This window comes from Drosophila ananassae, chromosome 2L (genome assembly GCF_017639315.1).
Source record: "Drosophila ananassae strain 14024-0371.13 chromosome 2L, ASM1763931v2, whole genome shotgun sequence".
Taxonomy (NCBI): domain Eukaryota; kingdom Metazoa; phylum Arthropoda; class Insecta; order Diptera; family Drosophilidae; genus Drosophila; species Drosophila ananassae.
In genome coordinates this window covers 168,864-184,003 of record NC_057927.1, presented here as the reverse complement: position 1 = coordinate 184,003, position 15,140 = coordinate 168,864, and the positions used below count along the sequence as shown (strand labels likewise).

At 41.7% G+C, this 15,140-nt stretch overlaps 1 protein-coding gene and 1 long non-coding RNA gene across 12 annotated transcripts in view; one reads left to right on the top strand and one right to left on the bottom strand.

Moving 5' to 3' along the window:
- LOC6500286 (polypyrimidine tract-binding protein 1) overlaps positions 1 to 15,140 on the bottom strand; it is a 134,916-nt gene that overhangs the window by 91,703 nt on the left and 28,073 nt on the right. The gene's annotated exons all lie outside the window — the stretch shown is intronic.
- LOC116655815 lies at positions 6,942 to 8,394 on the top strand. Of its 3 annotated transcripts, none has more exons than XR_004310888.2 (3): positions 6,964 to 7,470; positions 7,528 to 7,560; positions 7,619 to 7,794. It is a non-coding gene; the product is annotated as an uncharacterized LOC116655815 (long non-coding RNA). The 3 variants fall into 3 exon arrangements; XR_004310887.2 differs by adding an exon at positions 8,135 to 8,394 and having other exon boundaries at positions 6,966 to 7,470; positions 7,528 to 7,790; XR_004310886.2 differs by having other exon boundaries at positions 6,942 to 7,470; positions 7,528 to 7,794.

Sequence of the window (15,140 nt, the reverse complement as noted above, 5' to 3'; positions counted from 1 at the left end):
AACTACACAGAAATGGCGGAAGCTAGGGCAAGAGGTTCCCGAAAAAGTATGCTACAGAAAGCCAGCGAAAAGGCCACTTGAAAACTAAGCGAAAAAGCGGGAAGCCCTAATTGGCAGTTTAACATGTGCTGTTGTTGTTTTTATTATTTCCAAAGCGTTTGGCAGGGTTGTGAAAAGGCTTAAAAGCAGGCAAAGCCCTAACAAAGTCTCTGGCGAAAAGAACTGAACGGAGCCCGGCTTCCGCTGGCTTATATTATTAAAAGGACTTCGGAAGAAAGGAACACGCCCGTAAACAAGGCTCCAGTTCGAAGGGAAACTGCTGAGAAGGACTAGTTGATACAAATTTAAATGAAAATGCTCCAGTTATGCCTATGAGAGATCGCAAGCCGCAAGAGGTGCCTGTAATCCATGTCAATCTCAACCCAATCCCCTTCTTGCCAAATTTTATTTTCCTAATTGTCAGCACATTTAGAGTGCAACTCATTAAAAATAATTTAACACTCAATTGGTTCGATGGGAACAACTGGCGGGCTATCGGCTGACATCAACTAATTCGACTAATTAACGGCTCAATAACGATTGACTAAACATCGCACACAAAATGGGCAATTAGCAGGTCGTCGTGTTCCGGCGACCAATGCAACAGTGTTATTTATGCGAGGTGGCCCAAGAGCCATATCAGTAATGGACAAGAGCATTTTCAAAAAGGTGCTGGGCCTTTCTGCACCAATCCCGGAGATCCAAGTCTGATATTGACTGCACCCACTCCCCACCCGCAGCTCCATCGCAAGCAGGTTAAATGTGCCACATAATTTGCTTCTCCTTGTACGTTGATGCCATTAGGAGAAGAAAAGACTGGGGCGAAGGGAGCTGCTAATGCAAATCCCACGTGGCTGGCTGCCGTGTATTTATTTGAGATTTTGTAAAGTTTCCAGCTCGTGCCCTCTCCTCCCCCACTTCCTGCTACCCACTTCCCAGTTCGTGCGTGCGTCTTTTTGGGCATGTGTTTATTCTGCTGCTGCCATTGTCACGTGTTGAGGACCATCGAGTGACACAAATGAAGTGGCTGCTATTAGCTCTACAACGAGCTTATCCTCAGTGGCTGTGAATGGCCATTTAAACTATTTGTGCCACAGACGACAAACTTGGATTTAAAGTATAGCTCTACTGCAGAGCAGATCTATTTCAATGAGTCCCTTGAACTACTCACAGGGCATCTGACTAAGGAGCAGCCATCGGCTTCGCCTGACTGCGAATTGGCCCACTCACCCACTTACGTTTGAGCTAGCAAATTAGCTTTTCTGGCATATCAAGATGGAGTGTCAGGCAGCCCCGTTCAGCCTCTTAGCTCCGTGTGCCCCTGCATAATTTAGCAACATTTTTCTGCCACTTTTATTCAATTTGCACCCTACAAATTGGAACTCGCATTGAGGTTTCGACGCCTGGCGCCCTGCCTCGGATTATTTTTTGCCTTTCCGCAGAAAAGGGCTACACATCACGCTGCCACTACTTGTGTCGACACCATGAAATTCACTTGAATTGTAATTTACTTGCACTTGCACCCAGTAACCTCTGCGATCCGGCCCTGTATCCTGCCATCCCTGGGCGAGTCCTGACTGACACATTGTGCTCCGCTCAGGGTGCTCAAAAATTCCTTTTGAGAAATTGAAACCCTGCCATGCTGCTGGACCAACACGGATCCGGATTCCGGATCCGGGCAGTCCCCACTTCGTTGGCCCACCCGAGTGTCTCACTTCGCTTCTTCGGACTCCCGCTCCCAACCCGCTCTACACATCTGTCTCGGCAGCACACGCGCCAATGGGATTTCCGCTGCTTATCTCATTTTCAGCATATTATATCAAAAACATCAACGTATTTATTTCACGCCCGGCGAGCGGAAAGTCCCCGTCAAGACTCGGCTATGACTCTCAACTTATGGGCAGGACTTGTTGAAAAGAATACATTTTATTGAAATTAACAGACATTATGACGAAGCCACGAAACTTTTCTCTTTGTCAGCTTAGGAATAACGTGTAAAATCCGATTAAAATTTGTTCCTTGGACTTGCCAATAGTGGCAAGCAACTTCAACTTGCAGCAGCTCGCACCCGCACTACAGCATGGAGAGTCACCCACCGAGTGTGTGTTAAAGTCACTTAAGCGCCCAATCTGCCAGCCATTTGACCAATTAAAAGTTTTAGCCCTAATACGCTTCATTTGACAAAGTTGCGAGCGCACACAGGGCCAGCGGGAGGCAACGACTGCGCCCCACGAGTGCACTAGGAATCGAATTAAAGAGAGGAACATAAAAAATACAAGAAAGGTATTAAGAAAAACTTTCAAAGGAAGCTCGAGCAGGAGCCCGGAGAACAGCTTTTGTTGCTTATTGAAATTTATTGAGATTTATGCATAATCTGTGCCCAGCACAACGAAACTTTCGCCCAGCTGTCAATCACGCCGGACCCCACCACCTTTCAGGGCACCTTCCTTTCCCGGTCGAAGGGCCCATCCTCCAGTGACCAATAAAAACGACAGGCGCAAAACATCTGATGAGACGCAGAGACGGCGACTGGACTGAGAAGTCGTCATCTGTCCAGGAAATAAGCGCCAATTATGCCACCAGCAAATGCGTTCAAAACTAGGTTTGGGTTCGCTTTTTCGCAGCAGGAAGCCGTTGATGGCAACGGCCATCAGGCCATCAGCTGGCCGGCCAGTTAGCGCTACCAGAATTCATTTCGCTTCGCTCCTCCCAATTTCAATTTCAATTTTCCACACGCTAGAATGCCCTGTCGTCGTCCTCAACCTCATCCTTATCCCCTCGGAATGAGTCCTCAAGACTCACCCGCCCTGTACTAAACGTACTGTAACACTGGACAGAAAAGCCGTGCATGCTAACTAGGTTATTCTAATTGGTAATACGGAGTAATAAAATACAGAAGAAAATAGACTTAAGTTGGAGCTTAAAAGGGGAAACATGTAAGAATCTGGCTGACAACTTTCTGTGAAAAGTACATTTCTTTTTTCTTCGTGTAGCAGAGCAGAGTTTTCGGGTGTACGCCGATGCGGAGGCATATCTGCTTGACCAAGCGCACAGCGTGGGGTGGTCTTGGCGCCCCCCTGGTGCTGAAACTGGGAGCTGGGAGCTGGGAGTTGGGAGCTGGGTGGGTTGTATCATTTGTACGCACTTCCGCTTGCTCGTAAAGGGATTTTCCTGTGTCTTGCATCCGGCCGGCTTCTGCCCCGCTTCCTGAGCTGCTGAGGCTGCCTGTCATCTTGCGCCAATGGGTCATCCATCTCCCATTTCATCCTCGGCTCGCAGCTCGCAGGCCGCAAATGTTTTATTTATGTGTGGACAACGACGTTGGCGCCGGCAAAGTTTTACTTAAATATGCGGCTCGGGTGGGAGTAGCCGGGAGATATAGGCAGCAGAGGGCGGCCATCTGCTCAGGTGTCTCCGCCCCATTCTCGGCATTCCAATCGGACGTGTGTGACTTTGGCTTTGATTGAGTGGTGCGCTCCCAAATCCGCAAAATAGATTTCCCCATTGACACATTTTATCTTTTTCAGCAATACGTTTGTTAACATGGTGGACGGAGGCCCGTTCATTTTCGGCCTGCCCGGTTATCAGATATTTCCTAAAATTCACGTGGGCACGTGTGGCCAAAGGACTCAGAAATCATAAGGACTGAAAATGCATTCAACTTTATTTACTGCTCAGCAGCCAGCAGTCTTTACAAGCGCTTCCAGTGAACAGAAACCACAAAAAACTAAAGGGCCAAAGGATAATGGCGAGGACCTGCCCGGGCGATTATTCATTCATTTCGCCCAACACCCTAAACACCCCTACTTCTACTTTATTTGCTTTGTTGATTGTCAACATCAATTATTTAAATTTGGCCTAAGACTCCTGGAACCCTTGGAAACCTTGGAGCACCCTTGCCCTTTCCACTCCACGATCCTTCGTGGGTCTATTTAAAAACAGTCAAATAAGCGCACATAAAACTTATCACGCCTGAATTTGTCAGCACAAAAGCCAGCGCCCGAAGGATGGCAGGAAAGCAACCCTTTTTTCGACTTTTACGCATCCTTTTTTCTATGGCCTCCATTTTTTTCGACGGTTGGAAAATTTGTCGTGGCTTCGACGCTTTGCACTTCATTTCGTGATTTTCTTGTTGAATGCAAAATGGAAATGCTTTGCATACTTTATGTCGTTTTCCACGCTTTTTTACACGCACCGATCCCCTATTGTTTTGGTGGTTTTCACCGAAAAAGGGGTGCCGCCTTGGTGGCCACTTAAAACAAATTGCGTGGCCTCTAAATGGGAAGGAAAAAATAGACAAAGATTCTTTAAAAAACTCCACTTTCTCGTCCTTCAACAAGCTCATATACAATAATCAGAGAGTACGAGACGAGAAGTGAGGGTTCGCCCTTTCTGGGTGTTGCTTTTTTCCTTTGAAAGTTTAGGATTGCCCTTCATTTCCAGCCACTTGAGCCCCTAAGTATTTCACGCCGATTTCTGGAGGAGATTTTTACCAAGTCAGAACCAAACCCAACAGCCACTCTTAAATCTCTGGCATAGACAGAAGTTGGTCGGTCAGAAGTTATTCTCTTTTGAATATTAAGACTCTTTTTTTGCGGCTGAAAAGTTCTTCAAGTGGAATATTTTCCGCTCTTCGAAAACTTTCAAAAATTTTGAGTAATTAAGCAATTACATAATGGTTGCGCCCCATCAAGTACACATGTATACGTACATACTCCAATGGGTGGGTGTGCCAGATCCGCATATATTCCGCATTTTACATTAGATTTCACCCACTCCCAAATGTGGTACGACTGTATACCCAAGGTTTTTGCTATTAAGTTAGGACGACAGCGTTTGGGTGAGAAACTGCCCATTTTAATTCAAAAAGTTCAACTGCAACACCCTAACATTGAAACTCCTACCCCTTCTTTACAAATTGGCAAGAAACCCCACGGGCCAAAAAATAAAAAAAAATACATTTCCATCTTACGTTTTGATCCAGATTTATGGAAAATTAGTCCACGAATCTTTTAAGGCATTCCGCTTTGGAATCGGATACCTATTGGCGAAGATACAGCCTTCGCCGTTCCTTATATTGGCTCCTGTGGGCACTCCCATGCATTTTTGAAGGAGACACCCCAGAATATAGACATAAAATCATAAGAATATTTCGATCCCAGGTTTTGATGCAGATTGATGGAGAATTGATCCACGAATCTTTTAAGGCATTCCGTTTTGGAATCGGATACCTATTGCCAACGATAAAGCCTTCGCCGTGCCTCATATTGCCTCCTGTGGGCCCTCCCATTCATTTTTGAAGGAGACAACCCCAGAACATATACATAAAATCCAAAAAATATTTCGATCCCAGGTTTTGATGCAGATTGATGGAGAATCGATCCACGAATCTTTTAAGGCATTCCGTTTTGGAATCGGATACCTATTGGCGAAGATACAGCCTTCGCCGTTCCTTATATTGGCTCCTGTGGGCACTCCCATGCATTTTTGAAGGAGACACCCCAGAATATAGACATAAAATCATAAGAATATTTCGATCCCAGGTTTTGATGCAGATTGATGGAGAATTGATCCACGAATCTTTTAAGGCATTCCGCTTTGGAATCGGATACCTATTGGCAAAGATATAGCCTTCGCCGTGCCTTATATTGGCTCCTGTGGGCCCACCCATGCATTTTTGAAGGAGACACCCCAGAAAATGGACACAAAATCAAAAAAATATTTCGATCCCAGGTTTTGATGCAGATTGATGGAGAATCGATCCACGAATCTTTTAAGGCATTCCGTTTTGGAATCGGATACCTATTGGCAACGATATAGCCTTCGCCGTGCCTCATATTGCCTCCTGTGGGCCCTCCCATTCATTTTTGAAGGAGACAACCCCAGAACATATACATAAAATCCAAAAAATATTTCGATCCCAGGTTTTGATGCAGATTGACGGAGAATTGATCCACGAATCTTTTAAGGCATTCCGCTTTGGAATCGGATACCTATTGGCGAAGATACAGCCTTCGCCGTTCCTTATATGTATTGGCTCCTGTGGGCACTCCCATGCATTTTTGAAGGAGACACCCCAGAATATAGACATAAAATCATAAGAATATTTCGATCCCAGGTTTTGATGCAGATTGATGGAGAATTGATCCACGAATCTTTTAAGGCATTCCGCTTTGGAATCGGATACCTATTGGCAAAGATATAGCCTTCGCCGTGCCTTATATTGGCTCATGTAGGCCAACTCATGCATTTTTGAAGGAGACACCCCAGAAAATGGACACAAAATCAAAAAAATATTTGGATCCCAGGTTTTGATGCAGATTAATAGAGAATCGTTCCACGAATATATTTAATATTGAATCTATTAAATCCTATTATAACCCTCTACGAAAGAAACTAAGGATATGTGTGAAAGAATAATGAAGAAGAAGCTATAAAATAAATTACGAATTATCAAATACCTGAAGCTGTTTCGGTAAATGCACTGTACTTGATGCTGGGGACGCTGGCGTCGGGTTCATGCCGCCGCCGACACTCCTACTTACACGAACGCGAAAACCCGAGGAGCCACCGCCACACACCCACTCGCGAAAACAAGGATAGAATGAGCACCATCAAAATCACAAAGTTTAAGAAAACTGTAAACTAAAACTGAATTTAAAATCATACTTGAGCACAAAACAAAAAATAGTCGCAAATAAATACAGATATAAACGGAGCTCCACTTGCACTTCGACGTAGACGCGGAAATCTAACGATCTTAACGAGCGCGATATTATTAACGGGCACAAACTAAGATAGATGGAGAGAGATGACAAATGTGCAAAGGAACTAACGGATTGCGAATATGCAGCAAGGAAGGGAGAACAATCTAAAGAGAGTCAGTTTTCATCTCTTCGGTTGGTTTTGAAAGAGAGTGGGAGTTGGGAAGAGAGCGTGGGTGAGCATTACTTGACATCTTATTGCTTATTCTGCCATTCGTTGTCTTGGAAATGGATTCTTGAATTTGCGTACAGCATTTGAAGAATATCAATTAGCCCCTCTTGCAACGATTGTAGTGTGTGGATTTCCAACAGGGCACGCATGCGAAGAGCGGTCATAAGATAGACATAGAAAAGCTTAAAAGCTTATCACCGAATATCATTGATCTGCGGTCACCTTGGATAAGTGAACGAAACATCACGCGATTCTTATCTATGTTTTTGCATATCGAGATAAGAGTGCCGTTATGTAAAAGCTTTTTCTCTAGCATAGTTAGGGCTAGATTTGCATAGGAGAGCTTTGACATTTTTTGACGAGCTTGAAAGCAATACGGCTGCAATTGTAAGCCAAGTTTAATAAATATTTAAATTGTGCTGAAAATTAAATAAAATCAAATCCCAGACGAATTATCGGGATTCATTTAATAAGTGTTTAGTTATTTTATGCCAGGTATGTTATAAATTCAGTGCAGTGCAGTTTTTTTTTCATGAATTTATTACCCCCCAGTGCCACGTGCCAGTGCGGCTAGTACCAAATTATGTAAGCGGCTAGCACCAGTTTTTTTAATCGGCTAGTACAGGATTATGTAATCGTCTAGCACCCTATTATGCAACCGGCTATCTGGAGGCCGAAATGGATGAAATATGGGAATTAACTAGTGCAGAGATTCGACGCGGGATCGCAATCTTTTGATAAATATTTTTGGATTCGACGACAAGCCCCCTTTTCGCTACACGGAGAGAAAACTCCAGCGAATTATTGATAAATTTGTAACTATAAGAAGTGCAATTATGTGAATATTGGCCTGCTGAATTTTATTCAAAGCTCAAATCCCTTTTGTTAATTATGAAATTATTCTGCGGAAAGAAAGAATATTGTATCTTAATTCGAATTTTGCACACCCTTCAGTTTTTTTTAAATAATTAATATCTTAATATCCGTTGTTATTTTATTATAAATATATAGATTTATGTAAATATATATATATAAGTGATATGAAAATATAAGGAAAGAATTTAGATTGAATTAAATAATGATAACTTTGCGATAATATTCGAGCATGGCCAGGCTAATTTATTGTTCTATTTAAATTAATAATTATAAACATCTCTAGCTATTCCTGTCCTTGAGCTCAACGGCGGCGAACATCGGTGAGTGAATATCCCTAAATTAAATTTTAATAGTTTTGCGAAGCAAACAGTAAATTTTAGCAAGGCATGAATTGGATAATTTTGGATTGATAATAATTTTAACTAATGAAATCGCAAATTTTATAATTCCTAATTTAATTACTACATTAATCCCAAACGTAGTTAAACTGATTTATTGAATTTAACCCAATATTTTTAAATCTCTTCTTTATATCTAAATATAAATTTATATATATATATATTAATATGAATTCTAATGAAATTATATAAAGTAGCTGTTGAGGAGAAATTTTATAATGAAATAGAAATACCCGACTGGGAAAAATGAATCAAGTTCGCTCCAATTTAAATTTGAGTGTTAGGAACTCCATGAAGGCTTAAGGCCATTACAGATCCGCCACCGAAACTTCAAATAGCCATGCTGGAACCACAATAGGTATCACATAGGATTGTGATATGGGGCGAATCAAACGTCGTAGATCTCGCCAAGGTCGGGTGGGTTAAGAATAGGGTATAATGAACATCTAATACCCTACAACTGATCAAAGTCATTCTCTCTCTCTTTCTTCTGAGCCTGTTTGCCTTTTAGGTGATTTGTTTCCTTAGTTTTCTTTTGGATTTGAGTCAGTAAGACAATCATCCGGGTTTTCGTTATTAATTTGCATCTAGTTAGTGCACTTAAATTTATTTTGATGATGTGTAGTATGGATACGTGAAAGAACCACCCCATCCGTCGAGCTTAGTCTAAGACCACAAGAAGTGCACGCCCTTCACTCCCATCCATACGTCCCCAAGGTATATCCTCTGGACCTTGCAGTAGATCTTGCAATTTGGTTCTGTTTAACTACAGCCCGTACACCCCCACGTTAGAAGTTGGCTAACAACGTAGGAAGTTCGAACCACACCCACACATTACAAAATTGGCGCCCAAACGGTGAGGCCTGGTTAGAGTTATCTAGTCAGTTTCCTTTTTTTTCATATCGTCTTTTGTGGAACTGCAAGAGGCTAGAGTTTTTTGGCATCTTGACCCATTAGACAATGATATATCGTAGTAGTATTTTTTTTTTAGTAAAACCTATTAGATCTGTTTAACTTGAATTTCGATGGAATTCACCAACTGTTCGTCTTTAGGAATTGCGATTGCAGTTCAGCAGCTTGGACTGATCGACCAGAGCGACTCTTGTGTGTAACTTGACTTCTCCAAGTTAAATAATTTCAGATTTATCAGGTCCGAATAATAGATCTGGTTAGGAATCGCAAGACGCTGAAAGAGTTTTAGCTCTTGACCTACTGGATGTACATATTATCGGAAGTTTTACGAGTCAGTAATTTTCTAGTGTATCCCCAAACAGTATCAGAGAAAGAGAGATTTGATCAGTTAAGTGTTTCAGCACATTTCGGATTTCCGAAAAGCGCTATACGAATTTTGGTGGCGGATTGGTTTTGATTTTTTTATTTGGCGTAATTTTAATTTTGGAGTTTTATAGTAATTTTTTTTATATATTGAATAGATAATTTGATATTTTACCATGGCAGTACGACACAGCTTAGAGAATCCAGCTGAAGGCGTAGGAGAGCAGGAAACTATTTGTTCCACTTGTCGCGAACCTACGAGTTCAAACGATATGTTGGCTACGACTCCCTGTAATCATAAATTTCATTACAGCTGTTTAATGCCACTTTTACAAGTTAAATCAATTTGTCCCGTTTGCAGCAGTAGTTGCTCAGTGAACCGACTATCCCTTACTAACAATAACGTAACGGTTGAAATAAACGAGGCAGAGGCCTTAGGAGAAATGTTAGATCCCAGTCTTGAACCAATTAGAGCTAATCCATATAACAGAGGGAAAGGTGCTATAGCAAGAAAAGGGGTACAGACAAGGTCTATGCAACGTAAGGGACAGTCAAGTGACTCATACCTCGAGAGCGACAACCATCGAGAAGGATTAGGCAGAACCGAAATAACGGATTTAGTACAATCATGTATACAAGCTCAACAAAACAACATGTTGCAGAATATATCCCAAATTATTAACTCATCGATAGAACAAGCTCTAAAAAGCAAAATGACTTCCCTTAATATCGAGTCAACAGAACAGGATCAAAGGTCACCTAGCGTTCCCCGATGCTTTGACGATTACCAATCGCAATTACCACCCATTCAGAGAAATATCAGTCATCATAGTGAGACATCAGCCGGAAATTCTAGAACGTCCAGTATTTCCCCCGAAAAAGTCGCTAACATTATACAAGGCTGGCGAATTAAATTCGACGGTGCGCGAAACGGCATGCAAGTCGAAGACTTCCTATATCGTATTCGCTCCCTTACAGCACAAAATTTAGGAGGCGACTATCAACTTTTGTGTGATCATTTGTACTTGTTGTTCGCAGGAAAGGCGAATGAATGGTTTTGGAAGTTTCATCGTTCTCGTCCTAATTTCTCTTGGCAAACCTTCCAACAGGAATTTCGCGAAAAATTTCAGGAAGTGGACTCCGATATGGACATTTGGGACTTGATCAATGTTAGACGACAGTCAGAACACGAACCATTCGAAGAATACCAGTTCGCTGTAGAAACTTTGTTAGGTAGACTAAAGATTCCCATATCCGAACAATCTACCGTACGAATTCTTATCAGAAATGCAAAGATATCGTTACGTTACGAGTTGATGCATTTAGGTATTAACACCATTGCTAGATTACGTGAAGAAATTCGTACTCACGAGCAATTTCAAAAGCACGTCAAGGCCCAATCCTTGAAACCGAAGATACCAAATCGTTCAGTTTCAGAATTATTTGGCACTTCAGCAGATGAACTAGAAATGGAAGTAGACGAAATCCATAAGAGGAAGATGGTTTGCTGGAATTGTCAGAAGCCAGGTCATAGGTTCGACGATTGTATGGAGGTCCGATCAGTATTTTGTTATGGCTGCGGAGCCAAAGATGTTTATAAGCCAAAATGCTCTCGGTGTAACCCGTCGGAAAACCGTCAGCGGGATGCGCAGAACACCACCTATCTGACGCATCCTTAAAATCCAAACCAATAGTTAAAGAAAATTATTCTCAAACGGAATTTACAACACCTATTCCAGAGAATAACAAAGTTCAGGAAGAGGCAGAGCCCCTTTGCGCAGTCACCGAACATCACTCATTCGTACCTCTACACCTTCGATGGAAAAGGTACAATGAAGCAAAGTGTCGCATATTCGGATACCCGAAGACGACGGCCAAACTGAAACCAAGACGTTCAACCACTCGGTTGAAGTTATTTTGGAAAAATGTTACCAATACCAGGAAAAAGTTAGTTTCATCTATATTTTTTAACTCCGATGATAGGTTGTATACCGATATTATTATAGGAGAAAGGAACTATGTTGCATTACTAGATTCGGGAGCATCAGTAAGTTGCTTAGGCGGAAAAGCAGCTACCGAAATTATGAGCAATCACCAACTTAAAAAATGCTCGGGAAATATCCGAACAGCCAATAATAATAAATGTCCCGTGGTAGGGAAATATGTGACTAATATTTCTTACCGTGACAAAATAAGACCTATTGAGTTTTATGTTATCCCAACATTAAGTCAGGATGTTTATTTAGGCATTGATTTCTGGAAAAGCTTCAACTTAATCAACCACCTAATTAGCCCTAAGGTTGCAGAATTAGATACTGAGAGAGATGAACAAAAGGGAAGCCCAAAAATACACCTTTTGTCACCTGATCAACAAAACAACCTTGATAAGGTCATCAGTAAATTTCCATCGTTCGATAGGGAAGGCTTGGGTCGTACTCATCTCATGGAGCACGTCATCGAGGTAGGCGAAGCAAAGCCAGTAAAGCAGAGACATTGGCCCATATCCCCTGCAATTGAAAAATTAATGTTTGAGGAAGTAGATAGGATGTTGGAATTAGGTATCATAGAGGAATCGAAAAGCCCATGGAGTAGTAACAGTGTCATTGTAAAACGAGGAGAAAAGATTCGTCTTTGCCTCGATTCCAGAGTGGTTAATAAGGTAACTATAAAGGACGCCTATCCACTACCACATATTGACGGAATTCTCAGCCGTTTACCACCAGCACGTTACATAACCGGCTTAGACATGAAGCACGCTTTTTGGCAGATCCCTCTGGAACAAAACTCTCGGCAGTACACCGCGTTCACAGTTCCGAACAGGCCTTTATACCAATATAAAGTAATGCCTTTTGGTCTGTGCAATGCACCTCAGACACTTTGTAGATTAATGGACCTTGTGATCCCGGCTCACTTTCGTACAAGAGTTTTTGTTTACTTAGACGATCTTCTTATCTTATCGGAAGACTTTGAGTCGCACATGCAGCTTCTTCAAGAAGTGGCTGTATGTCTAAGGAAAGCCAATTTGACAATAAACGTCGCTAAGTCTAACTTTTGCATGCGAGAAGTAAAATATTTAGGATTCATCATTGGATATGGTCAGCTTAAAACAGACAACGAGAAAATTATAGCTATCAATGAATTCCCCGTCCCCACTTCCGTCAAGCAACTGCGACGATTTTTAGGTTTAACAGGATGGTATAGACGCTTTGTAGACAATTATGCAACTGTTAGTTTCCCGTTAACTCAGTTGCTACGGAAAAATAGACAATTAGAATGGACCCAGGAGGCAGATAAAGCATTTGCTGAGTTGAAAGGAAAGCTAACATCAGCACCGATACTGCACACTCCCGATTTTTCTAGACCCTTCATACTACTGTGCGATGCAAGTATATATGGAGTGGGATGTGTCTTGGCACAAGCCAATGCTAACGGCGACGAAATGCCGATTGCCTATATGTCCGAGAAATTGACAAAAGCGCAGCGCAATTACACAGTGACCGAACTAGAGTGCTTGGCAGTAGTCAGAGGTGTGAAGAAATTTAGAGCGTATATTGAAGGTCTAGAGTTTACAGTAGTCACTGATCATGCATCATTGAAGTGACTAATGGAACAGAAAGATTTGACAGGTCGCGTGGGTCGATGGGCGGTCAAGTTACAGCCTTTTGCCAAGCAGATGAAAATTGAGCATAGGCGTGGAACTCTAAACGTAGTAGCTGACACTCTTTCCCGTCAACATGAACCAGCGGTATCTGAAATCAAAGACTTCGGTCCATTGATAGATTTGACCTCGGTTGAATTTAAATCAGCAGAATACACGGATCTGATTGAAAACATCCAACGGAATCAGTCTAAGCTACCAGATCTCAAGATTATGGATAATTTTGTTTATAAAAGAGTAGAGCAGGCCACTGGTGACGTTGTCCAAGAAATGAATTCATGGAAATTATGGGTACCTTCAAACTTAAGACAAGGGACTTTATACAGATCACATGCCCCCCCAGACGCAGCTCATTGCGGCATTAGAAAAATGGTAGCAAATCTAAAAAGATTTTTCTTTTGGCCAGGAATGGTTTCGCAAATTCGGGATTACGTTTTGAAGTGTTCCGTATGTCGCACAACGAAAAGCCCAAACGTAGTGTTGAAACCTCCGATGGGAAAGCCGTTAACGTCAGATAGGCCCTTTCAAAAATTGTACATGGATTTATTAGGCCCGTATCCCAGATCCAAAAGTGGGAATATCGGCATACTAGTCATAGTAGATCATTATACTAAGTTCCATTTTTTACATCCGATCAAGAAGTTTACTTCGAGCCGGATTTGTGAATTTCTCGAAACTTCAGTATTTTATACCTTCGGTGTTCCTGAGACGATTTTAACCGATAATGGCTCACAGTTCCGATCGGCCGAGTTCAAATCATTTCTGACCCGGTTTGGAACCAAGCATATTTGTACAGCGATCTATTCGCCCCAGGCTAACGCAAGCGAACGCCTAAATAGGTCAGTTCTCGCCGCAATACGCGCATACATCGGCACCGATCATTCCAATTGGGATAGACATCTGCCGGAGATAAGCGGAGCCCTTAGAGCCAATATCCATCAAAGTACTAGATTTTCGCCTTACTTTATGACCTTCGGTCAGAATATGGTCCTTCACGGGAAAGACTACGAACTGCTGAGAAATTTGAATCTTTTAAAAGACAATACGGAAATACAGCGTACTGACGCCTTGCAGTGTATTCGAAATAAAGCTAAGAATAATATATCTTTGGCTCATGAAATAAACGCTAAGGTTTATAATTTAAGGACTAGATCGGTAGAATTTAAAAATGGTGAAGAAGTCCTTGCTCGTAATTTCGCACAAAGTAATGCCAGCAAGAAGTTTAACGCTAAATTAGCACCTCTCTTTATTAAAGCTAAAGTGAAAAAGAAAGTGGGACGTTCTTATTATGAACTGGTAAATGAATCAGGGAAAATTTTAGGAACCTACCACTTAAAGGACATTCAAGTAATAAAATAAAATAAAATATTAGTAGATATTAGTGATTTCAGTTAATGACCCGTGCTAATAAGATTTTTGGAGCATTAACTGTGGTGTAGTGTGTGGATTTCCAACAGGGCACGCATGCGAAGAGCGGTCATAAGATAGACATAGAAAAGCTTAAAAGCTTATCACCGAATATCATTGATCTGCGGTCACCTTGGATAAGTGAACGAAACATCACGCGATTCTTATCTATGTTTTTGCATATCGAGATAAGAGTGCCGTTATGTAAAAGCTTTTTCTCTAGCATAGTTAGGGCTAGATTTGCATAGGAGAGCTTTGACATTTTTTGACGAGCTTGAAAGCAATACGGCTGCAATTGTAAGCCAAGTTTAATAAATATTTAAATTGTGCTGAAAATTAAATAAAATCAAATCCCAGACGAATTATCGGGATTCATTTAATAAGTGTTTAGTTATTTTATGCCAGGTATGTTATAAATTCAGTGCAGTGCAGTTTTTTTTTCATGAATTTATTACTCCCCAGTGCCACGTGCCAGTGCGGCTAGTACCAAATTATGTAAGCGGCTAGCACCAGTTTTTTTAATCGGCTAGTACAGGATTATGTAATCGTCT